At 42.8% G+C, this 25,362-nt stretch overlaps 1 protein-coding gene and 1 long non-coding RNA gene across 4 annotated transcripts in view; one reads left to right on the forward strand and one right to left on the reverse strand.

Annotated features, from left to right (window-relative positions):
- CD47 (CD47 molecule) overlaps positions 1–186 on the reverse strand; it is a 46,201-nt gene extending 46,015 nt beyond the window's left edge. Inside the window, exon 1 of the mRNA XM_034657946.1 lies at positions 50–186. The gene's annotated coding sequence lies outside the window, so the exon portion shown is untranslated. The remainder of the gene's footprint in view (positions 1–49) is intronic.
- Positions 178–25,119, forward strand: LOC105240823. 3 transcript variants are annotated; one of them, XR_004624634.1, is made up of 5 exons: positions 178–309; positions 716–868; positions 4,979–5,120; positions 6,156–6,215; positions 7,592–11,763. It is a non-coding gene; the product is annotated as an uncharacterized LOC105240823 (long non-coding RNA). The 3 variants fall into 3 exon arrangements; XR_004624635.1 differs by lacking the exons at positions 6,156–6,215; positions 7,592–11,763 and adding an exon at positions 24,710–25,119; XR_002144124.2 differs by lacking the exon at positions 6,156–6,215.
- The last annotated feature ends 243 nt before the right edge of the window (positions 25,120–25,362 follow it).

Raw genomic sequence — 25,362 nt, forward strand, 5'->3', positions numbered from 1 at the left:
GCCCCCGCCCCGCCGCCGGGACTGTTGACGCGACGCCCTCCTGCCTTACGGGCTCGAGTCCCCGCTCCAGTCCGCTCCAGTCCGCTCCGACGAGGCCTGGATCCTGCTCCCACGCAGTGGCACGCAGTGGCACGCGCCGGACTTGCCGGTCACGTCCCGTCATCCCCCACTCTCCACCCCCGCGGGTCTGTTTGCCAGCCCGCCACGCGGTTCTCTCCCGCCTCTCACACCGTCCTGGGCCCCGTGTCCTCCCTGCGCCGGTCCTCTTCCGCTTTCGCTCCCACCCTCACGCTTCCGGAGCGCCACCAGGTGCTGCTCCCTTAGACCTGGGCGTCTCGGCCCGCCCGAGCCCCCGATCTCTCTCCCCTCCCGGGTCCGACGTCCGCCCGCGCGTCGACCCTGCCGCGCCCTTGCCCCCACCTCTGGCCGCGCCCCATAAACGCCGCCCCCCCACACCCAAAGTGCGCGTCGCGTGGGGGCGTCGTTACGCTTCCCCGTGTTCGGGGAGCCCCGGGAGCTTCGCTGAGGGTCGGGCTGCGGCCGCCCCTGTCCGCAGCGGGCTCCCACTCGGCCACGGGGGCTCCCGCGCGGTCGCGGTTCAGTGAGCTCGCACTGCCTCCTGGGCTCTTGTTTCCGCTGCGCTTGTTGGGCTCCCGGCGCGCTTTCAAACCTCACTCCCTCGCCTTGTTCGTTACTATTTTCCTTCTTCGAACAGGGTTCCTCAAACAGTTCGGTCGTGGAGGTACACTTTTAGGTGTGGTTAACGCCAAGCCCCCCCAAGCCCCCGGGGGCAATCAGGCATGATTGCACACGTTGACCGACATACGACACACTCAAGACATCCCTTCCAGGAACCTCATTGAGACTGGTGAGTGACAGCAACTCGCACAGCCCTCTACAGTTTGGGGTTAGCATCCTTGAAAATTGGGTTCAAAATGTGGACAGGGACTTTGAGGATCTCACTGAATCGTACAGGACACATCATTTATCCTGAAGCAATAGCTCTACCTTTAACACTTAACCCTAAATGATGAACTCTCTTGTCAAAAAGTCAGGCTCTGGTGGCTACTCTAATGGAGTGCCTATCTGTCTGCTCCCTTGTTTGTTTTCTCTTACCTGATGGAAAAGAAAGCAGATTCCCACCACAATATCCCACGTCTCCAAATCCTCTACCCGTGGTGACTCCTCCATTGCACCCCATCCCCTTTGTTATTACAGGATATAAAATTGCCCCTCTCTAACACTGTAGCAGTATAATATATACTTGTATGAGTTTTTCTATAGTTATTTTGTTGTGTATACTTCTTCCTCATACCATTATCAATTCTTTCAAATCAGAGAATATTTTAAGTATTCCCTCCTCTAAGACTTCCTGTTGAACTGTGAAAACAGAAGGGGTTTAATAAATGTGTTGATGTGACTTGAGGCAAGCATTGTTCCAGTAAAATTTGATTGTTTTTTAACGATTAGAAAAAGAAAGAAAAACAATCGCCTAGCAGATATATCACTAAAACAATGGTTAGTAATTATGGTGGTAATGATTTGAATGGCAGCCTTGACACCCTGAGGCTACCAAAGGGACTGATGGATTCTCCTCCAACTGCTGCTTATATGGATACAAAAGAATCATCCACCAGACTTTGAGCATTCAGGACATTGTGTATCGCAGAGCAGCTGGTTGCCTAAATAAGGCTGTCAGCTGTCCCTGAGACCAACCGACCCCCCTAAAGCTGAAGAGTGACTGGGAAGGACTGTCCCCAATCTTCAGAGGTAGAGACTGAGGGATGCTCTATTTCATACTGGGAGCTGCTGAGGCTGTGTGCTTAATGTAGCTCTGTGCAGAAAAGGCAGGAGGCTTAAGTCAGGGGAATGAGAGGCTACCTAGGTGACCATCTCTACTCTTGGGAATGTGTTTTGATGGTGGAACCAGAGGAGGCCTAGTCCAGGACAGAGAACCCAAGTCTCTCTTAGACAACCTTGGGCTCCTTTCTCCAGTACCTAACCACCTTCCATTTATGTTTCCCTTTTAATACTCTCAAGCCTTTTAATTTGGATTTTGAGTTCATCTGATCTTTACATAAGGGTTTTTTGTTTTTTTATTTTTTGGCGGGGTGGGGGAGGGTGCAAGGCAAGGGAAAAATATATATTAGCATGTTTTGAACAGAGGTAATACACATTCAATTTATCACCTAAAGGAATCTTTATAACAGCCTTGGAATGGGTATTATGATCTCCATTTTAGCAATGAGGAAACAAAGGGAAAGAGGGATAATGAGTTTTTTGCCCACACTTATATGTGATACTTCTCTGACTCTCATTTATAAATGTCTGTCTCCTTTGTTCTCTTTTTTATCTCCTTTGAGAAGCCTTTCTCAATCCTACTTTTTCTCTTTCCTATAATTCTCCACCACTTAGAAGGTCCAATTAGTTCTTCCATTATACTTTTTCATGTCGCTAATAAAATGTGTCAATGCATATTTCTTTCTACAAAACTGTCTCCTCTTCTATAATGTCAGCTCAAAGAAAATGAATTTTTTCCTGGGTATATTTGCATCTCCAGGGTCTGGCACAGTGCCTGGTCGAGACCGAAAGGCTCTGTGTACGTTGGCTCAATCAAGAGCAATCAGTGTGGTGTGTAGTATACAAAAAATTTTAGCCTAGGTTTGAGTTACAGCTCTAGCTATGTACTACCAAGTGACCTTGGACAAGTTACTTAACCTTTCTGAGCCCTAGTTTCCTCCTTTTTAAAGCTAGATGACAAAAATAATAGAAATTAACTCTTCAAATTGCCTTGAGAGTATCATACATTAACACTTTTACAGTTACATGGAGCAGTGTCTGCTATACAGCAAGCACTCAATATTAGCTCTTATTATTACAATCACCTTATGGTGAGGTGGTTCTCCTGGAAGGGCAGTGAAAGCTATTGCCAAAAGGATCACCAGTTGCTGGTCTGGAGCCTTAAGGAAGTACTGGGACTTGGCAAAACGTCTACAGTTCGATTCAAGCTAGAGGCACGTGTCTGTGCCCAGTGGGTAGCCCTTAATCCTCTTGCTTTTCTGCACACTTTGTTAGTGACTGAATGCTGAGTGGCCCACATTTCTGACACCTGGCTCAGGGCCCAGTGTCCTAGGGCGTTATTTCAACTTGACCTAGTTATTAAAGCATAGGAGCTCCAGTCATCAAATAAAGTAGTGTAGCAAGGAGGGTCTGTGCTCTCTGATTAAGGACTAGGTTTGGATGGTTAGACAGCTAGAAGATACTGACATGTGGTCGGAGAGATGGATTTGGTTTGGGGAAACGGAAGGCTTTAGCAGCGGGAAATGATCTTCTTCCTAGACTATGCTTCAATTAGAAACAAATATTAGAAACAGAAACTGCCTCCAGGTAGGAGGATGGCAGGACTGAGGGTTCCAGGTAAGAAATATCCTACCAGAGAGATGACAGTCAGCTCTAGTGTAAATTTCCTTCTGGATGTCAGATGTGCACAGGCTTGTTTGCCTAAGTCAGGGGAAGCACAGCATTTCCTGCTCTTCCTCCTCCCGCTGCTGCTGCTGCTGGAGGCTCCTCCTGCAGGGGGTCCACACTCAGGACAGCTGGAAAGCACTAGAGAATGCTGGCTTCTAGGTTAGGTTGTAAAATCACAGCGGACTTACTTCTTTGAGAGCACATAATGTTTGGGGTCCTGGGAAGGCCCCTCCGTATCTTGCCTAACTCTCCTCTTTGAGGGCAGATAACATATATGTAGTGGGTACCTACTATGCACAAGACCTCACTGTACTAGTGTATTTATTTTCTATTGCTGCCAGAACAAATTACCACAAATTTAGGGGCTTAAAACAACACCCATTTATATCTTACAGTTCCGTAGGTCAGAAGTCCACTGGACTCAGCTGGTTTCTTTGCTTCTGTTCTCACAAGGCTAAAATCAAGGCATTGCCTGGGCTGCTTTCCCTCCTGGAGGCTCTAGGGGAGAATCCATTTCCAGGTTTATTCACGTGGTTGGCGGAATTCAGTGTCTGAGGTCCCCATTTTCTTGCCGGCTGCTGTCTGGGGGTTGGGGGTGCTGCTTAGCATCTAGAGGCCTCTTTTGGGTCATTGTGTATAGTTGCATGTGGTCTCTGAACATGTCAGAGCTAGCAGTGGTACATTAAATCCTTCTTATGTTGTCATGTCTCTTCTGCCTCCCCTTCTTCTGCCACATTTCTATGACTGACTCTTCTGCCTTCCTCTTCTACTTTTAAGTGCTCAAGTGATTAGATTGGGCCCCTCGGGTAATCCAGGATAATCTCCCTATTTTAAGGCCTGTAACCTTAATCACATCCACAAACTCTCTTTTGCCATGTAAAGCAACATATTCACAGACTCGCAGGAATTAGGGTTTGGCAATCTTTGGGAGGGGACTTAAAACAGGAGAAATTTATTCTCTCATAGTTCTGGAGGCTAGAAGTCTGAACATAAGATGTCAACAGAGCCATGCTCCTCTGGAGGCATTACTCTGTACCGCAGTTAGGTTCTTTTCCTATTATTCCCTTAATCTTTGTAACAGCCCAGTAAGAGAAGCATTGTTCATACCCACTGTGTACATGAAGATACTGAGGTTTGGAGAGGTTGATACCACAGGCAAAACTGGTGGACTGCGGTTTGAATCTTGCTTCCGAGCTCACGCTCCTTCCTCTGGAGAGAAGGAGTATAGGGAGTAAAGCAGGTGTGTGATCTGTCGCTGTCCCTACATTTCCCACTACTGCTCTGCTAGTGCTGCTTCTCAGCTTCGTGAGGGTGTCACCAAGGTGTCCACCAGATTTCCAGCTCTCCTACCAGGTACCAGAGACTAGCCACTGGGTCCCCAGGAAAACCAATGGCATGTTCAAATAGAGTGATTTGGCGTAGACTAATAGACGAGGGAGTGATCAGGGTTAAAGGAAACCAACAAGAAATGGCCAAATGCTGTTAGCTAACAACAGCTGTCTCCCCCTAGGTGCCTGATCTGGAGGTGAAAGGAGAAGAAATGGTTACCAGAACCGTGAGAGGAAGGAGAACCCGGAGGAGGGCTGCTTGCCCGGACAGCTTGGGTGGAGGGCACAGCTACGGCCAGCCTTGAGGAGAGGAATGGGGGCAAAGTAAGTGCTCCAACTTCACTCTCCTCCCACTCTCTGAACTCCTGTGGGAGTTCAACCAGAAACCAGAGGGAAAGGAGGCTGTTGGTACAGCTCTCAAAGCTTAGCTTTCCAGGTGCAGAGCAGAGCAGAACTGATCAGAGGGGAGTACCCAGCACAGCTGCACTGGCCCTCCCCCATCCCCTTGCAATTGGGTATGATGATGGGACTTACTTTGCCCATCATATTAGTATCCTAGGGCTACCCTAACAACCACAAACGAGGGGACTTAAAACAGGAGAAATTTATTCTCTCATAGTTCTGGAGGCTAGAAGTCTGAAAATAAGATGTCAACAGAGCCATGCTTCCTCTGAAGGCCTCGATAAGAATCCTTCCTTGCCTTTTCCTAGATTTTGGTGGATCCTAGTGATGTGGTTATGGAGCGTTGGTGGGGTCCGGAGCCAACGGCCAAGAATAAATTCTTGAGACATCTTTGGTGCAGAAAAGGGTGGTTTTATTAAAGCACGGGGACAGGCCCCAGTGGCCAGAAACGTAGAGGCACGGGGGTTGTGATGCGTGGTTGATTACGTACCTCGGAGTTGAGAGAGGTAAGAACAAAAAGAGGTGTCTGAAAGGACTTTCATATGCTAAAGAAGACTCTCAGGATACTGGAGTTCTGGCTATTGTCAAGCAAAAGTGTTCCCCACCCCACCCCCACCCCTCCACTAGTAAGGCATTAACATTAAGAGAGTTCGAAGTTTCCTGGAGGAATGTTGTTCTCTGCCTATTTCAACTATTTGTCAATGGGCTGCAGGTTATAAAGAAATTTAATTTTATTTTCCTTCCTTTCTGCCTTTGTTTCCCACATCACTATGGAGGGGAGGGTGATGTTAGGGCCCCAGGAAATTGAGTCTATGGGTTTCTGAAAGTTAGGTTATTTATAAAAATGCTTTTTCCTTGTAAATCATTAAGACATTTGTAAACTGATGGAAATTAATGTCCTGCAGGACTGTAATCTCCTTCAGTTAATCATTTGGTTTCTTTTCTCCTTTCCCTTAGTTTTAGGGCAGCCAGGAGTGCCTGAGGAATGTCACACAGATCCCACCTGGGGGGCAGAGGGTATGTGGGGTGTCAGCTTGTGCTTTGCCCTCAGCTTCCCTTCTGCTCCCTCATCATTGGTAATCAATCCTTGGAGTTCCTTGGATTGACCTGCACTGTTCTAATCTCTGCCTCGTCTTCCCTTGGCCTTCTCTGTCTCTATGGCCTTCTTCTTCTTATGAGGATACCAGTCATTTGATTCAGGGCCCACCCTAAATCCAATGTGATATCATTTCCAAATAGTTAACTAAATACATCTGCAAAGATCCTCTTTTAAAATAAAGTCACAGTCTGAGGATCCAGGAGTGGATGTGAATTTTGGGGGGATCCTGTTCAACCCATTGTAACCAGTAAAGTGTGTCACTTCCAGACAAAAGCATAAAACCTAGGATGTAATTTGCCATTCTTTCTTTCCCTCCACTATGGCACTTGGCAATGATCCAGACAGTGGCTGCTCCCGCAACCTGGGTCCTAGAGTAAGGATGAGGCAAAGCAGAGCCCTAGCTGACCTACAAAGAATACACAGCAAGAATAGAAATACATGTGTCATGTCTCCTGACAGATACCATCTACAGTATTTAATGACACAGTCCAGCCCTTCAGAAATATTTCCAGCAGCTAAGGCAGCTCCCCACTTCCTTTTTTACATACAAAAACACCGTTGAAAGGGGCATTAACCAAAACCATTCTGTGGCCTCACTGTTCCTCTTAGTCTCAACTCCATTGGCAACATTTTGCTGCACTATTGTTCCTCTATGGGCAAGGTGTAGAAAGAAATGGATTTCAAAGACTGCCTTTTATATCCTTAGAGGGGCAAGTTTTCTAGGGGGAAAAAAAAAGAGTGAAGGCTGGCGCATATGGATGTCCTTTGAAATTAGCTGCAGAGTCGCTGTCTGCATTTCAGGCTGATAGTCTCATCTCCAGTTTCAGAAGAGTTCCCCACCTGCAGCAGCCAGGAATGTCTGCTGAGAAAGCTTTGTTCTCTGCCTAAACCAGGGCTGTCTATGTGTGCCCTCTCTTGCCTGTCTGTGGCCACTTGTACATATCACTCAAGACGCCGTGCCTTGTGAAGTTTGCTTATTGATGCTGCATGAGTTCTCTGGGTACATCTGCCAATCTGCTCTTCCCTAATACTGGTCTAATTGCTATGGGTGTGGGCCAGCGGACTCAAACTATCATCAGATGGGCTTCAAAAGTGGAGTGGATAAACTATGATCAAACTGCCAGACAAGACAGATGTACATCTTTGGAATCCTGAGAAAGGTTGCCTGATTCCATGTGCCCGTAACCTCACATAGTATTTGTCTGTCTTGAATGGCAGCCTGGACTCGAAGGCTCCCATGTGCCAAGTACTGCTGTTGCAGCTGTGACTTCTACCCTCTCTTCCCCAACCACAGGTCCCATGAACCACAACAGGAGGAGGAAAGGAGAAAGTTATAGAAACACTATGCTTATAGTGATAGTTCTCAAAGTGTGGCGTTTGGAATGAGAGCCACTGGCTTGGGGCCTGACCTTAGAAGTCAGGTGGTCCTCCTAGGAGGTAAGCCATCTTGGTAACATTACCATCAGCTCCTCTGTCTCCTTGGATTTGGTGGGAAAGACTCACCTATAGTACAGTGGAGAATCCCTGGGAACTCCGGTCATCTCCTGGCCCACAGGACATTATGTATTAGCTGCAGGTCACACGCACTGGTCTGGCTGAGGCTGTGCCCAGAAGACAACCCAACAGTTGCAAGAGAAGCATCTCACATGGAAGCAGGTTTCACTAACATCTCAGAATGAAAGAGCACGTATTCCACCTCCGTTCTGATCAAAAGCAACGTGTACTTCCCAGTGGCGTATGGATCACCTTAGTTCTATAGTTAGTGGTTTATAAGTAGTTTAAGAAACTGCTTTCGTAGTAGGTTACAAACTGCCTTTTTGTTTGTCCATCAGGGTACTTAGTGGAAATCTGGGCTAATTTTTTGTGAGTTTCCATTTAAAAGATGCCATTTTGATAAAACATAGAAATCTTTCATGTGGTCACATAAGCATGTCTCTTTATCTAGAGAAGGAAGTAAACAAAACTGGGGATTCCCTGGAGGAATGATAGATCAATACCCATTTCACCAGATGACGGACTCAGAGACACCTACATAGCAGTATGTGGAGTCGGGGAGAAATGAGTCATACTCTATCATCATTCAAAAGAAAATTATTTGTTCATTTTTGACAGCCGTATGGGCTAGACCACCAGGAGCTAGTTCTGATAAACTAAGGTAAAGGGATCATCTTAATCTGCTCTATCCTAGAAAGGTTAAGCAAGCAGCATTCTTGCCCATGGGGTATGCATGAGTGCTCCTTAAACTGGAGATAGAAGAAGGGCTCCTGATGGACAAATCAGTCAGATTTGCTAATGGATATATTCCTCCTCTTCAGTTGTTTAGAAGACTCTCTTAATTGTTTCTGGCAGTACTAGATGGCCTAAGAAAGTCTACTGCTTCCTTTGCATAGCACAAATTCTTATGAACCAGAAATTTGTTGTCATTGGTATTATTTTTTGGTGTCAAGATTGCACTTCTCAACCTTTTCCTTTCTTCTGCTCTCTGAACCTTCACTGTGTTTTGGAACATTATAAATATGGCCCCAGAAGACCAGTGGAGCATGCTTGTAATTTGTGCTCCAATAGTCATCTCCTTTCCCTGTCTCGCCTCTTTGGGGGCTGAGTACTATGCCTATCCAGTTTCCTTTTCCTCCCTAAGCAATGGCTTTGTGCCAGTGGGACTGCAAGTTAGATGAAAAGCTATCAAAGCACTAAGGGAAGGAATCAATAGTAATATATGTAAGTGTGTACATATATCATTAGTGACAGGCTCATTTCCATGCAAGTTAAGATGTTCTCACTGCCTCTAATCGACACCCTGTGTATCTGTGTGCACACATAGTCTAAAGGGGATATACATGGCTGGATTCATCCTATAGAGGCAAAGTGGACAGCTGCCGATGGGCTGTGATTTGATTTTGCTGGAGGGACCTTTCCATGACTACCCCAGCTGGCCCAGGCCTTTCACCTGCTGGGAATTCCCACATCACTGGCCTCTTTGGATTGAGGCACTGAAAGTTGTTTAAATGCAAATTATTTTCTAGGAGGTAGAGACATTATTATTCATTAATATTTGGGCTTTAATGAGTTTATAAGCTTAGAAGAGAACAGGCCAGAATCTTTTGGTAATAGAAGCCAGAGAGATATGTTTTAATGATGATAAGCGGAAAAGAAAAGAGTGCATTGTGAAATACTACAGAAACTATAGCCAGAAACTCAAGGAATAGCAGAAGTCCCCCAGTTACATGGTAAGAAATAAGATGGAAAAAGGAAAGTGGGCAAGCGGGAGAAAAAGTGCCCCCCATAGGTGCAGAGGTCATTTCTGCCTGACCTCCCTAGTGAGTCTTTCCTAAGCAGGAGCGTTTGTAGAAATCCTGGCTGAGACACGGATACATTTCACATTTGTCGTAGCATTACTCCTTCTAAGGATTTATTTATTGATTCAAAAACAGCGATGGAACACCTAATACATGCTTAGGCACTGCAGGTGTATCAGGAAAACAAACCAGACAAAACCCTGCCCTCACAGAGCTTGTATCTTAGTGGGAAGGCAGGGAGAGACAACATGCAAAGTAAAGAAGGGACATGTACCACATGTGGTACATTACATGGGGGTAGAAGCTGTGCAGAAAAATGAAGTGACGAGAGTGGGGAGGAAGTGCCATTTTAAAGAAGGTGGTCAGAGAAGGCTCACTAGAAGGTGACATTTGAATAAAGAGTGAGTGAAGAGTGAGCAAGCCAGGCAAATGTCAACGTGGATATCATTTCTGGCGGAGGGGACAGTGTATACCAGGTCCTGCAGTAGGAGCCCACCAGGCTTATTTGAGGACGAGTGGGGGGCGGGGGAAGAAGAGAGGCGTAGAGGCAGGGAGCAGACAGTGTGGTCAAGTGAGCCTGAGCACAGAGTAAAGCAGTAGGGGATGAGGTCAGAAGCTCATGGCAGGGGCCGTTCACACGGGGCTCTATAAGACTTGGAGTCTGAGTGAGAGGGTTTCGAGCCGGGCAGTGATATTATCCAACTTTCAGTTAAATAGGCTCTTTCAGGGGTTGGCCAGAGACCGTGAATGTCTTTCGCAGGCCACGAGATCTCTGTTGCAACTCCCTGATACTACTGTTGGAGCACAAGGTAAACCAACGAATACGGCTGTGTCCCTATAAAACCTTGCTTACAAAGGCAGATGGCAAGCCAGATTTGGCACAAGCCGATCCTGCAGCTAGTGCTGGAGTCCATTGGATAGATGAAGGTGCTCAGACGAGGGTCGCAGCAATGGGGGTGGCGAGGAAGATAGCAGCTCTCTTTGGAAGGTAGAGCCCACGGGATTTGCCATGGGGTCAGATGTTGGGTGTGGCCAGATGACTCCAGGGTTTGGGGCCTGAGCAATGAGAGAAATGAAGGTGCCACTACTGAAGTGGGCAAATTGACAGGGAGGTTTGGTGGGGGAAGAGGAATGTGGGGGAAGGGTATCAGGAGTCCTTGGAACATGAAAATTGAAGATGCCTTTAGGATAAAGGAATTGGACTAGATGTTCCCAGACGCTCCTTCTAGCTCTAACGTTCTATGATTCCACAACTGCGAGAGAATAAACATCTACCCTAGTGGCGTCTGCCATGAACGTGTTCTTCAGGGAGACCTTCCACGCTGCATTACTCCATCTTTCCCAAATGCAATTGGTGATTATGCTGGCTAGAGATCAGTTGCTGGAAGGAAGAAGCACTGAAAGGGAGGCAACTGACAGCTGAAACTAGCAGGGGGACTTGGAAGAGGAGCTTAAATGGTGTATGTGCCCGAGGAGGCTTTAAAGGGCTGGAGGCAAATTCCTGTGAATCTTAGTTTCCTGGAGGTTATTCATAATGGAGGGTTGTCAGCCGACCAGGCTGAGAATGTTCAACTCATTTTCAGAAAAAAAAGCAAAGCATCATCTTCAGCTTCACCTCTGCTGCTCTTTCAGAATGACTACCCTTCAGACCTGCTCACCCCCTGCATTGATAGCCCTGGCCGGCTGTGCAGGCTGATTCTGTTGGCCCCTCGGAGACCTGCAGGACACAGACAAGGTCTTTATTATTGGCTTCTCCAGGCCATTTCCTCCCTCATCTCTCTCATCTTTCCTCACTGGGAGATATGTCTTCTGTCTGCCCAAATTTTTTCTGCCCAAGGAGTGGCTGTGTGCCAGTGGGGTTGTTTGCTGCGTTGAGAGCCGGCAAACCACTTTGGGAGTGAGCTGATAGTAATATATTTAGAATGTGAGCATTTATCAGAAGCAGCAGATGGAGGCAGCAGAGTGGAGCTCCCAGAACCGAGGGCAGGGAGTGTTTCATTCAAGTGTAAAGCGCGTGCCATCTAGACTCAGCTGGCGCCCGCCCCTGAAACCAGTGAAGAGAAGGAGGAAAACAAAGAAAGGCCACCTTTGTGGTAGGTCTGAGAGGTGACAGCGATCGGAATATTCAGGGCCTCAAAGACTGCATTCTGTCTGGGATAGGAAGGAAAACCCTTTGCAGTTGCTTTCCCTAACATTTGTTCCTTCCCTAAAGCTGAGTAATTTTAATAAAAAATTCTGAAGCTCAGAATAAATGGAAATATAGACCATTCATTGATGTATGCATGGATTAATTCGTTTAAGAACATTAGTTACATGCCTCAGACATGCCAGGAGCTGTGGAATATTCTGGGACAGAGAAGACCCAGGAAGATATATATGTAATAATTCTTAGCTATTAGAAGTGTCAAAAATATTTTAGTTTTAATTTTTTACCACCATTCCCACAACCAACCCTTAAAGATACAAATATATTCAAGACCTGTCCTATTAACTACTTGAACTGGAGAAGTATATTTTTGAATGGTAAATTGCCTCAGGGCATAAGTACCAAATTCAACATATTAGTGGGGGAAAAATAATAATATTAATTCCAAATCGCCTGTTTTAGCAGAGTACTGTGATGAAGCCATCCCTTTTGGAGAGGCCAATTTTAAGGGTGGATGTCAGGTAGACTATAGAAGGGCTCCAAGTCACCCAACAGGGGGCAGATAGGTGTACCCTTAACAATGAACCTTTGAGGAAATGCCTGTCTTCAGGTTTTGGTTTGGGTTTTTTTTGTTTGTTTGGTTTTTTTTTTTTTGAGAGAGAGATTTTGAGGAGCGTCATCCGTGAATAAATAACATATTTCTTCATATTGCCTTTATATGAGAGTCTCAAAATGTGAACCATTGCACTATGATATATAGAAGATGTGGATCCCAGATCACCTGGTCAGAATTAATCACTCCTTCCCTTGGTGCCACCAGGGAGGCATAGTGTAGCATTTAAATATACCAAGTTGTGTACTTAGCTCTTTCTCATGATGCATTGTAGATTCCTCAAAGGAATGCACAGCTCAGTGCCTGACATACAATTGGAACTGAGTACATCGAATGAAAGAATAAAGACTATAGAATACTTGCAGTTATAAAGAAGAAAAAAGAAAGATTACCAAATGTCCATTTTTATTCTATTATCTTCATGGTAAAATAGGTGTATTAGAAAACATTCAGTTGTTATGGATGGGATTGTCCCGAATCTATATGCTCTCGGAGTTGTTTTTTTATTTTGTTTTTAAAGTTATTTATTTAACAACTTTTGCTGAGCATTTACTCAGTTTCAGATTATGCGATTTCCTGGAGGGCATAAAGGTGTTTAAGAGACATTTCTGCCCTACACACCTGCCCTCCTGCGCTTCAAAGGGCTGGACCAGAACTATGTTCAGGGGAGCTGAGAGAGCACATTGAAGAATAGAGCCAGGGTAACGCCAGTGACGGAGAGGGAGACTGGGTAAACTGAGGTTTGAAGGAAGTCTTAGAGTGGATCTGGCAGACCAGCAGTTCTCAGCAGGAGAGGTATTGTCCCCTCGGGAACTTTGGAAATCTCTGGGGGCATTACTGATGGTCACTTATGGGAGGATGGCTCTAACATTTAGTGGATGGAGGCCAGAGATGCTAGATGTCTTGCTGTGTGTGTGTTAGTCCTGTATAACAAAGAATTGCCCTGCATCCAACATGACATTTGAATGTCCCACCAGACATTCATGTAGATGAAAATCTAGTTATAATGATCTGAGCCTAAAACCTAACTCTTGTCATGTACAAACACAAAGTATGTTTTGCATGATTTTAACAAAAACTGAATTTTCCAAGAATAAGACTCCCTTGTGCATCAAAGGAAGATTGTGCTCTTTGGAACTTTGCCAAGAGTTGTTCGCCATCCTGAAAAGTCACATCACTGCCTGTCTCATTGCTCATAGTATTTGTGTCACCAATACAATACACCGGTCTTCATTTGTATCTGTCAATCCCAGTGATTCTAGGCAAACATTTCATTACTTTGTTATGTCTTTTAGTATAATTGTGCCCCACCATTAACATACAGAAATACATGTTTTATTCCATATTACTTGCCTTTTTTCACATTATTGTTAAAGTATCATATTGGATTTTTAAAATTATGAGCATAGATACATTAGCACAACATTTATAAAGGGCAGGTTACTTTTTTTTTTTTTAACATATAAAAAGGGGTCATTGGGTCTCTAAGCCTGAGAGCCAGTGAGATGAACAAATAGGTAAAAAGAACATTCTGTGCAGGACTCTAAAACTTAAATGTGTACAAGAATCACCTGGTATTTTGTTAAAATTCAGATTCTGTGTCACTAGGTCTGGGTGAAGCCTGAGAACCTGCATTTCTAACAAGCCCTCGGGTGATGCTGATGTTGTTGGTCCATGGACCGCGCTTTGAGTAGCAAAGGTCTAGACAAAGGGATTTGTAGGCATGAAAGTACGGAGCCTTGGAAGAACTCTTCTGGGAACAACCACTAACTCGATATAATCAGAGCACAGAATGCAGTGTTACTTGGTGGGAGATGAGGTTAGAGAGGAAGGCAGAGTCGGAGTGGTCAAGACCTGATCCACCCTGTTTGTACTTCATTTTGTAGATGAAAGTACACCTCAAAAGGATTTTAAGTAGAGGTATGTAATATTAGATCTCTCTGCCACCATGTGGGATGGCTCTGCTGTATGCGGGAGTCCAGTGAGGAGACTTTAACAATTATTTTGCCCGAATGTAGAAGTAATAAGGACCTGAACCAAAGAAGCCACAGGAGAAGTGGAAGGAGGAAGACAGGCTTGCTTTTTGGAGTTAGGTCTACTGGGACTTAGCAATTGATTGAGTGTGGGTAGTGAAGAAGCAAGGGGATCAAGACTTGCAAGTTCCTGGCATGAGTGCTGGATATATAATGATGCTATTGACCAGCACAGGGAGCAAAGGAGGAGGTGCAAGTTTAGGGCCAAGGTTCAGGGAAATTGGCTTTCAGATAAATGAAATGAAGGTGCCTATCCTATCAAAAAGCAGAAAGACATCCAATTGGACTTTGATGTGAAGACTTTTTTTTAAGAGTGTATTTTGTTGTGGATAAAAGAGAACCCTTGTACACTATTGGTGGGGATGTAAATTTGTGCAGCCACTATGGAAAACAGTTTGGAGTTTCCTCAAAAAATTAAAAATAGAACTACCATATGATCCAGCATCCCACTTCTGGGTATATTCTCAAAGAAATTAAGATAAGGAGCTCAGAGAGATGTCAGCGCTGTCATGGTCATTGCAGCATTGATCAGAGCCAAGGCATGATATGAACTAAATGTCCATTGATAGACGACTAGATTATAAGCAATGTGGTATAAACATAGAATGGAATATTTTTCAGCCTTAAAAAAAGAAGGAATGCTGCCATTGTGACAACATGGATGAACCTGGAGGACATTATGCTAAGCCAAGTAAACCAGATACGGAAGACAAATAATGCGTGATACCATTTATATGAGGAATCTAAAATAGTCAAACTTAAAAAACAGAGTAGAACTGTAGTTGCCAGGGCTGGGCGGAGGCTGAAACAGTGAGGTATTAGCCAAAGGGCATAAAGTTTTGGTTATCAAGATGAGTAAGTCCTAGAGATCTATTGTACAGCCAAGTGCTTATAGTTAATGATACCATATTGTACATTTAAAAATTTGCTAGGGGCGCCTGGGTGGCACAGCGGTTAAGCGTCTGTTCGGCTCAGGGCGTGATCCCACNGGGCGCCTGGGTGGCACAGCGGTTAAGCGTCTGCCTTCAGCTCAGGGCGTGATCCTGGCGTTATGGGATCGAGCCCCACATCAGGCTCCTCCACTATGAGCCTGCTTCTTTCCTCTCCCACTCCCCCTGCTTGTGTTCCCTCTCTCGCTGGCTGTCTCTATCTCTGTCGAATAAATAAATTTAAAAAATCTTTAAAAAAATAAAAATAAAATTTGCTAACGGGGTAGCTATTAACTGTTCTTATGACAAAGAAAGATTATAAGAAGGCAGGAGGAAACTTCGGGAGGTAATGGATATGTTTATGGCATAGATGGTTTCATGGATATATACCTATCTCCAAAATCATCATGTGGTATACATTAATTATGGACACCTCTTTTGTGTTATTCACACCACAATAAAGTGGTTTAGAAAACAGTGTATTATATTTCACCCTAACAGACATCGGTTGGACAGGTATGCTCATTTGCCATATTCCAGTGGATTTCCAAGGGGGGTAGAGGAGAAACACGGGCAATCTCTCTAAGTTCCATGGTTGTCCAAACCAGGTGTTAGGGTGAGAAGAAAGCGGGCAGTTTGAACATATTTTTTTTATTATGGAAAGTGGCTTAAATTTTATAATCTGGGTGTCAGTAGTAGACGCAGGTGGAATGAATTTCCTGCTTTGCATGGTTAATCTCTCTCTCTCTTTCCTCCTCCCTCTCCCTGACACACACACACACACACACACACACACACACACACACACACACACCATAGATACTAGCATGGCAGTGAGTTTGAGGTGGTTCTATGAGGTCGTGGGCCTGGCATCCCCATTCTTGTATTTGTGTCAAACTCCATAAACACCTTGAGCGGCTAGTCTTCACTGAGTGCTGGGGGCCTGTTCTTGTGTACAATCTTCAATTTATCTCATTCTGTTTTCACAATAATCCTGGGAAGAAATTTTATAAATGAGGAAACTGAAGCACGTAGAGGTCCAGTAATTTGCCTAAGGTCACACAGAGAGAAGAAATGACAAATCCAGCTTTGTTTCCCACATTTCTTTTCTCATTCATGCTATAGTTCATTTCCTTTAACCTCTCTCAGTCCCACTGAGGTGATAGCTGTCCCTCTAACACCCCATGTGGCATCACACCTCTGCACATACTGAGTGCTTCTGCTTGACACCTTCCTTTCAGATACTCAGCTGTCAAAGCCCTACCTGGTATCCTGTCAAAATCCTACCCATTGCAGACCACTGGATATGTGAAGACTCTTCTGAGTCTCCTGACTGGGTGCTCTGTACACATTTCCCCTCTCGCATGTGTCATGCTGCGCTGCAATTCTGTGTTTATATGTCCCTCCCTCTCTGCAGGCTGGGTGCTCCTGAAGAACAGGATCGTATCTTAGTGCTCTTCCCTCACTGTGCGTGGGCCCACTGCTGTCCAGGAAGGGCTTTTGAACTAAAGTAGTGTGTACAGTTATTAGTGGGGTCTCATTAATTGCATGGGATGTTTATAGTGCCTGGGAAGTATGAACCAGTTTCTAAAGAAAGTAGAAACTAGCAATGGGCAAAAAAGGTGACTTGGAAAATCATAATCTCTTAACAGATTATTTATAAAAGTTTTTATAAAAAGTGGGTTTCACAATGGACTTCCTCCTCTCCTGTAATCTCTCACTGTTAATATTAGGCTTAATTATTTAGGGGCACCTGACTGACTCGGTCAGAAGAGTATGCAACTTTGATCTGTGGGTCATGAGTTTGAGCCCCACGTTGGGTGTAGAGGTTACTATAAAAATAAATAAATAGGGGCGCCTGGGTGGCACAGCAGTTAAGCGTCTGCCTTCGGCTCAGGGCGTGATCCTGGCATTGTGGGATTGAGCCCCACATCAGGCTCCTCCGCTATGAGCCTGCTTCTTCCTCTCCCACTCCCCCTGCTTGTGTTCCCTCTCTCGCTGGCTGGCTCTGTCTTTGTCAAATAAATAAATAAATAATCTTTAAAAATAAATAAATAAATAAATAAACTTCAAAAATATTAGGCTTAATTTCAATTTAGTTTATTGGGATCCAATATTTAATTTAAAATCTAATTTTTATTAGAGTTTTAATAAATAATAGCATTTAGTAACTACAAATGACACTTCATATAAAAGGACTTTTAAACATAATTAATTTTTAAATAAACTGTGATGGAAAAATTACTGACAACTCTACACCTTGATCAAATTTTAGGTCTAATCCTTATCCTTGTTGAAATGTCCTATTATTTCTTCAGTGAGGTTTATATGAAAGAAGGTGGGCTTTCTTCAGGCCTACGTAAATTAGGGGAAATCATCACTGACTTCAGAAAAATAGGCAAAATATAGTTTTAATACACATATAAAAATATCTCCAAATAAACATATTTGGGTTTGAAAGATATAAAAATATCTCCAAATAAACATATTTGGGTTTGAACATTAAATTCCATTTTTCTGTAACATGTGTTTATTATAAATTAACAAGCATTTAAAACATCTAGAATGCTGTCTGTTCTGGCTTTTGTGATTAAGAAGAGGGTCTGGAGAGTATTTTGCTAAGTGAAATAAGTCAATCAGAGAAAGGCAATTATCATATGGTTTCACTCATATATAGAATATAAGGAATAGCGCAGAGGATCATAGGGGGCATGGCGGGAAAACTGAATGGGAAGAAATCAGAGAGGGAGACAAACCATGAGAGACTCTTGACTACAGGAAACAAACTGAGGGTTGCAGAAGGGGAGGTGGGTGGGGAGATGGGTAACCGGGTGATGAGCATTAAGGAGGGCATGTGAAGAGCATCTGGTGTGATATGCAACTGATGATTCATTGGATGTTACATCAAAGAACTAATGATGTATTATATGTTGGCTAATTGAACTTAAATAAAAAAATAAAAGTTAAAAAAAAGAGGTTCTGGAATGGGACACACACACACACACACACACACACACACATTTATATCTTGAATTGCTACATTAGTTAGAATCTTCAGGGAACATTCAGATAACCTCAACTAATGTAAGTTTATTATAAGACCATGTTTCTCAAACTGAGGTAGCCATACCTCAGAAGATGACATGAGTTATTGGCTGGGAGTTATGGGAAGGAACTGAAAAAAATAGGAAGTGGTATATCTTCTCAAGTTGTTAATAGAAACTAGTACAGATCTCTTAAGGAGGAGAATGCAAATTTCTCATGAAATTTTAAAGATAAAAATACCATGGGACGGCAAAGAAATGTTGAACTGGTGATAAACTGCTTGGGCTGGGTCCCAGACAGCTAGTATTATGCATTCTTTTCTTTTCTGTTTCTTTGGTTAAATGGAAAAGTCAGAGAGGGATTGCACAGGATTTACATAGAAATAAGGACAATAGTAAGAGCTCCACAATGGTTGTTGTTAGAGATTGGAATGTTGTTCAAAGAACAGAGTTAGCTAAAAACATCCAAGACAGCTCTGGCAAATGAGTTATCCTGACATCACCTCAACAACTGAATGCTTCCACCTCTGCTCTTATGTTGACTCTGGTAAGGGTCAATATGTCTGCTTCAGCAGTTCCTTCTCCTAGCAGCCAAGCATGATCCTTGTTCCTTGCCATATCTTTTGGTTTCTACTTCCTTCTGGCTCTGCCTACTAATAATTTCAGTATATCCAGTGGTCTTTCATAGCCTATACAGCTTACTTTCTGTGTATCTCTTGACTCGGCTCCATCTTCCAAATGCCCAAACTGGTTTGTGTATTAAATATAAAACTTTCCATAAGAGGGAATATAATCCCTTCAATTAATAACCATGGTCTTTATTTTGACATAGATTTTGTGACAAGCTGCCTCCTAGAACACCAGCCAACCTCCATGTTGTTTTCCCTTGAGTTCAGTTTCTACTTCTGGGGAGGTTGCCTGTTGTGTCGGTGGAGTGACACAGTATTATAAGAATTAAAATTATGTCAGTTTAGGTATTACCCATAGTTCAGTTTTCTCTGTGGGACTGTGGAAGTGTGTCATGGGCTTTCTGACTCTTGCCTTTTCCAAAATAGTCCCTCTAAAAGATGTCAGAAACGGATTCCTTTGGAAGGATGAACAGCTGACATAACCAGATAAGAGTCTGAACGCTTTTCATAGCAATGAAAATTCTCAGTAAACTTATATAGAAATTTAAAGAATGGAATCTTTGAAGGGACCACCTGTATAATGCAAGTATCCTTTCTTATTTGCTTTCCTTTAACTTAATTTTTTTTTTTTTTTTTGTATTTCAATTTCAGAGGGTTGAGTTAAACATACTCCTTACTTCCTAGCCCACCACCACCACTGGTCCATGCTAGACCTCCCTTGATTGATTTATTAATTAGAATCCTCTGTTTTAACCTACCACTAGAATTCATCTCTAAAGGGAACATCCCATAACATATGTAAAGTCCCCTGATTCTTACATTAATTTTTTCTTACATTAAACTAAAAAAAACTTTCCTTTAACTTTCCCCCAGTGTTCTCACGTCTGTCCTGGGGAACCACACAGAATAATCAGTTCCTTCCTCAACAACTCAATAGATTTCAGGCTCATAAAGTCAGCTCTCATGATATGTGAATGTTTATTTTACTATGTGAAACATATTCTGTTCCTTAATTCTTCATAGGATGTGGGTCGAAGATGCTTTACTACCTAGTCTCCTTCCCTTGGACACACTGTAGTTTGACAATGTCTTTTTAAAAATTTAAATATTTTAAAATAGACGTGCTCTGCCAATGCAAAATGTGATGGATGCAACCTTGCCTCTCCATTCCTTAATTTCAGTTTCTATTAATGCACCCTAAAATTTGTATAAGTTTTTTAAAAAAATAATATCACATTTTTGACTCTCACTGAACTTTAAATCTTTTTCAAGTGAACTGCTGTCAGTCTGGAGCTTTCCTACCTTGTATTTAAATAGTTGATTCTTTGAACTTAGATGCAGAACTTAACATTTAACCCTATTAAGTTGTATATTGTTAATTTCATTCCATCCTTCTCCTTTGTCAAGGTCTTTTTCAAGTTTGATTCTTTAATACAGTTTATCAGCTCTTCCTCCAACTATGTGTCATCTACAAATTTGATAGGCAAAATTCATTTTGGAGTTCACCCAATTCACTGATTAATATTTTTAAGATTTCAGAACAGAGGGTAGAGAACCTTAGTGTGGTTCTTAAACTTTAGTGTACAAAAGAATTATCTGGGACATTTGTTAAACATGCGGATTTCCAAGTGTCATTTCCAGAAATTTTGATTCAGTAAGGAATGTACATTTCTAACAAACACCCCATGTAACCCTGATTCACTTGGTCCCAGGTCAACTTTAGAAGCATTTTTGGAAATGTCCTTTGCATCTGAGTTGACAGTAACATGTTCATTAATTCCAATAGGGTGGTTGTCTAGCACAGTGCTGAATACATGATTGATAATGAATGAGTGAAGGGGCGAAAGAATGAAGGATGGGAAGGAAAGCTCGGCTAACAATCCAGTTTATATGTCTCCATTTTAATCACATAGCCAATCTGATGGGCTTTTTCGAATGCTTTGTTGTAATTAAACTATATCTTTTGATGTTCCCCACTGGGAAATGTGTACATGACCTATTCTTCATGAACATATGTTGTCTCCTAGTGATCATTGCTTTCCTTTCTGAGTGCTCACAGACTGTGGGTTTCTCTCCAGAATCTCATTGAGAATTAGAGTGTTTTATATTAAAACCCAGAGATCTCCCTCTATTAACTCCAGCTTGACGTATAAGAAATTAGGGCATAGTTTTAGTGTGTGACTTATTTGCTCCCCTTCAGACCATGTAGATGGTCTTTTCTGTTTTAACGTGCTTGCAAATAAATAAGCACCCAAGCAATAGACGTTTCAACAAGGAGAGATTTCTTCCTTTCCCCTGAATTTATATTTTTGAAAACTTTCAAAATCCATGGAAAGACTTGAAGAATAATAGTGTTTTTTACCTAGATCAACAATTGTTAGCATTTTGCCATATTGGTTTTTTGTAACAAGCTATAGCTAGATAGATTTTTTTTCCCCCCTGAACCAGTTGGTCACCATGTTTCTTTAGTCTCTTAGCCTAGAACAATTCCTCTACCCTGTTTCTGCCTTTCAGGGTGGGCATCTGAATTCTCTGACTATATTTATTGTTTTTGTGTGTTTGTTTACTATTTTGAGTTCTGGCTTCTGAATCACATGAAGTTTTACATATTCAAAAAATAAAATAAAGAGGATTGGAAAAGCGAACTTTAAAATTTGTTCCTAGAGGGAGATTAAAGCACATTACAGTAGTCACCACAAATGTCAAGGCATCTGATCCTAAGTAAAAGTGAAAGAAACAGAAGGCTGGGTGGAAGCAACCTAGATGGCTATAAAATCGAAGGTTCAATAAGGCTGGCAGGGATTTCTGCAGATAACATCAGCTATCAGATCAGTCCCCAACCTCTGAGGAGGGGACATGGTATCCTTGGAGACATAAACAGAGTGCTGGATTTCATATCCCAGCACCTGGGTCTGTGGAAGGAGACCTGAGAGGAGACTCACCACACCACGGTCATGACCCCATCTCCGAGGGGTCATCATCTGATTGATTGCAGGGTATCAAGGCCAAGCACCCTCCCTCCCCAGGTCAGGGCAAATCTGGGGACATCCCCACTGAGGCTCTGTCAAGACTTTGTCACAGCTCATCCTCTTCCTCTGCTCAGTGCTGCTTCCTTCCTTCTGCTACCCCAGTAAACCACTGGTGTGCCCATCTCCCAGCTCTGCTCCAAGCTCTTATTATCCATGAACGTATGTAATTCTCACAACGCTATGAGGTGGGTGCTATTGGCATCCCCATTTTATATGTGAGGAAACTGAGGCACAGCGGGTGGCTACATGACTGGCCAACGATACTCACCATGGCAAAGCTTGACACAGTCCTGTGACATCTCTGCCACCCCCTGATTAGCCCCTGCAGCTCTCCTCCGACCCACAGATTGCTATTAGCACGCTCAGTATCGTAGTTCTATTACATTTTCAAGATATTTTCCTAAGCAAAGATACAGAAGAACTTCCTGTAGATTTAGCATGGGAGAGGATTTGTCCTGATTGTGCAAGAAAGGCAGGTAAAAAAGCAGTTCCAACCTGATTCTTTGTTCCTCCACAGAGCTTTAGTCCTAACCAGGGAGTTCGCTTCACCCTCTAAGCTGATTCCCCAGAGCTCACTTTTCCGCTGGTGACATTGATACCCCTGCCACTCCCACTCTTGCAAAGGGAAAGAATATGTAAAGCACAGAAAACGAAATGAGAGATAAATAGGCCTCTCTTCCCTAACAAGAGGTAGTTCGCATTTCCTGACCTATTTGAGTACACATTCAGAGCTTGTATAATGTCGTTTAACCAGCCTGTTTAGCATTTATGCAATCTGCTTTGCTTTCAACAAGCTCTTTAAGATGTGACTTGTTTAAAAAGCTTCATAAATCTGCAAGGTCAAACTAGCCAGTCCTATAGGGAGACTGAAGGAATTATCGAGACCACTGTTGGCAATTTACAGTTGGGAAATCTTTCCACTTCAGTGATTCTTTTTGGCCCAGTGGTAGAATGACCAACTGTCCCCACTTTCCCTGTGGCGGAGAGGGTTCCCAGGATGTGGCCCTTTCATTGCTGAAACCTGGAGTGTCCCACGCAAGCAGGGTGAGCTGGGCAACCCACAGTGCACCCTTTGTGACCCAGCACCACTGGGTTACAGGAAATGCCTGCCCCTCTATTGCAGATACTTTTTATTATCTCAAAAAATACTTGTATTTTATTATTAAATTAGAAAATTTAGAAATTTTGGAAGAAAATAAAGGAGAAACTAAAAGCCACACGTGAGCTCATATTGAGCAGATCACTGTTTTAACCTTTCGATGTCTCTCATGAGTTTTTCTTGATGTTTGCGTGTGTGTATACATATATTTTACAAATCTAAAACTGTGCCATATAAACAATTCCGTATCCTGATTTTCATTTAGTGTGAGCATTCTCTTATATCAGTAAATACTTTTTGAAAAGACTATTGCTAATAGTTGCCGAATTTCCATTGAGGATGCACTCTACTTTATTTAACCATTCTCCTGTCGTTCAGCATTTAGGCTAACGTTTGCTGCTAAAGATAATGTTGTTATGGACGTCTTTAGGTTTCTAATTACTTCTTTTGGAAAAGTTTCCAGGACCTTATTGGATGAAAAGTTATGGGCTTTGTTAGAGCTACTGAATCCTATCTCCAAAATGCTTCTGCAGAAGGTTGTACGTCAGCATTGTTCATGCTGGTTCCACTGAACTCTCAGCAACTAAGTACTTTTTTTAATCTTCATCATTGTTATAGGTTAAAAAAAAAGTTACCCTAATCTGTATTTCCTTGTTTACTGATGAAGTTCAAACCTCTTTTATGCCTTTCTCTTTTAAACTTTCTTATAAATTGTTCATATATTTCCCCAGATTTTATGTTGTTTCAGTGTCTTGCTTCTCAATTTACACAAATTCTTTACAAGCTAACTAGAATGACTCCTTTTATGTCAAACTTGTTTCAAATACTTCTCTTGGTTTATCATTGGATAGATGTTTTTCAAATAGTGACCCTTAAAAGTTTTGGATGTTTCTGATCTTTAAGCAGCGTATTAAACTGTACACATACACAGGCAAGCAACCCTCTGGGGAGGCCTATGCTTTCCTTTAAAAGTCTTTTTTTCCTTTCACCCTTGGTTCGTCAGACTTAACATTATTTTGTAATATTTAAAAAGAATATGTGTTGCATGTATGTAATTTTGAAGAAAAATTGTAAAAAAAAAAAAATTTGTTTGAATCCACCACCCAACCTAAGAACTAAAACATACCACCTTGTGTTCCTCCCTGTAATGGCTAATTTTATGTCAACTTGATTGTACTATGGGGCTCCCAGATTAAACATTCATGAGTGGGTCTGTGAAGGTGTTTCTGGATGAAAGTTGCATTTGAATTGCTGCACTTAATAAAGTAGATTGCCCTCCTCAGTGTGGGTGGGCATCATCCAATCTGTTGAAGGCCCGAATAGAACAAAAAGGAGGGGAAAGGAAAATTTGGCCCATTTTGCTTCCTGCCTGCCTACTGAGCTGGCACATTGGTCTCCTGCCCTTGGCTGGGATTTGCACCATAGTCTCCTCTGGTTCTCAGACCTTTGGAGTGGAATTACAGCATTGGCTTTCCTGGGTCCCCACCTTGCCGATGGCAGATCATGGGACTTCCCAGCCTCCCTAATCACGTGAGCTAATTCCTTATAATCAATCTTTTCCCATACATATCTTGCTGGTTCTGTTTCTCTGCAGAATCCTGACTAATAAACTCCATAGTCTCGGGGCACCTGGATGGCACAGTGGTTAAGCGTCTGCCTTCGGCTCAGGGTGTGATCCCGGCGTTATGGGATCGAGCCCCACATCAGGCTCCTCCACTATGAGCCTGCTTCTTCCTCTCCCACTCCCCCTGCTTGTGTTCCCTCTCTCGCTGGCTGTCTCTATCTCTGTCGAATAAATAAATAAATAAAATCTTTAAAAAAAAAATAAACTCCATAGTCTCAGATCTCTGCCTTTCCCAAGATGTAGCTACCATCCTGCTTTTGCCTTTATCATTCCTTTGTTTCTTAAAAACCATTTTTATCCTGTATATGTTTGTACCTCTGAGCATATGTTTAGTTTTCATATTTTTGAGCTTTATAAAAATAGATTAATCTTTTATCTCATCTTCTTAACTTGCTTTTTTTATTAAGTACTATATATAAGATTTATCCATATTTAATGTGAAGATATAATTCATTCATTGCCACCCAGGATAATAATTCTTTTCATGAATATATATATATATTGTGTATACATATGTACATATATACACGTATATACGTGGTAATGAAATTGCTAGGTTGAAGTGTATGTGCCTATTCAAATTTACAAGCTTTGCTAAATTGTTTTCCTGAGTGGTTGTACTA

This window comes from Ailuropoda melanoleuca, chromosome 1, assembly GCF_002007445.2.
Source record: "Ailuropoda melanoleuca isolate Jingjing chromosome 1, ASM200744v2, whole genome shotgun sequence".
NCBI classification, from domain to species: Eukaryota; Metazoa; Chordata; class Mammalia; order Carnivora; family Ursidae; genus Ailuropoda; species Ailuropoda melanoleuca.